The sequence below is a fragment of the Aplysia californica genome, unplaced genomic scaffold, assembly GCF_000002075.1.
Source record: "Aplysia californica isolate F4 #8 unplaced genomic scaffold, AplCal3.0 scaffold01075, whole genome shotgun sequence".
Lineage (NCBI taxonomy): Eukaryota > Metazoa > Mollusca > Gastropoda > Aplysiida > Aplysiidae > Aplysia > Aplysia californica.
In genome coordinates, this window is record NW_004798345.1 from 104,680 (window position 1) to 105,805 (window position 1,126).

Here is a 1,126-nt window from a genome sequence, read left to right on the forward strand (position 1 = left end):
GGGATGAGGTAATCAGGGATGGTGCGGTGGTAGGGGATGAGGTAATCAGGGATGGTGCGGTGGTAGGGGATGAGGTAATCAGGGATGGTGCGGTGGTAGGGGATGAGGTAATCGGGGATGGTGCGGTGGTAGGGGATGAGGTAATCGGGGATGATGCGGTGGTAGTAGGTGATACAGATGTAAGGAGTGAACCTGAACTATCCCTTCAAGATGTTAGGAATTTAAATGTTAAGCTGCCTGTTGTTCGGAAGCGAGGGAGACCTAAGATGTTGAAAACACGCAGCTACAAAAAGTCCAAAAGGGTTCGTTTTAACACTGATGTATGTTATGTTTGTTTCCAGGAAGAGGTTAGTCGTGAGTTATGTACTGATGGATCAGTAATGGAATGGGTTGGATGCTCGCGCTGCCCACGGTGGTTTCACATTGTTTGTCTTGATGTTCCTTCGACTCCAAGCTGGGTGTGTAAATTTTGTTCTTAGAAAAGAATGTCCAAGATCTACATGTTTAGGCATGACTGTTGATAGCACTTTGAGCTGAAATGGGTTAAGTCGTTATAAATCTGTCCATAAATGAATGTTGTATAGTTTTTGCCCAATGTACATGATGTTATTGGTGCTACTAATTTTATGTCTTGTCCATTCTGGATGCACACTGAAATGAGGGTTTCTCGTGAAGCATTGAGTAGCAAATTCCTGTTCAATAATTGTATGGATTTGGATTGTCATAGAAAGTAAACTTGGCAGAGTTTTGTTTGTTTGGTTTGTTTGTTTGTTTTTTCACTTTATCTTTGTGACTTTTATTGATGAGGGCTCCTTCTTTCCTATCAAACATGTGTTGTCCTTATCTCTCCTCCTTTTAATTTGTATTTGTTACTCTCTTGTAACACCTCTATTCTTCGGCATTTATATGACCTGTGTTGCAAGTGCCGTATAAAACATACTATAACTAAACTATTGATGTTCTCTGCCTTTTTTGATTGTCCGAATTTACTGCTTTATGTCATATTCTAGTCATTTCACAATGTCACATTCTATGGATTCAGGAATCTTGTTGTTGACTGAGGATATTGCTGGTGTGGTAATTAGTACAGTGGAACTCGGATTCAAAGAGATGAGATGAATTCCCG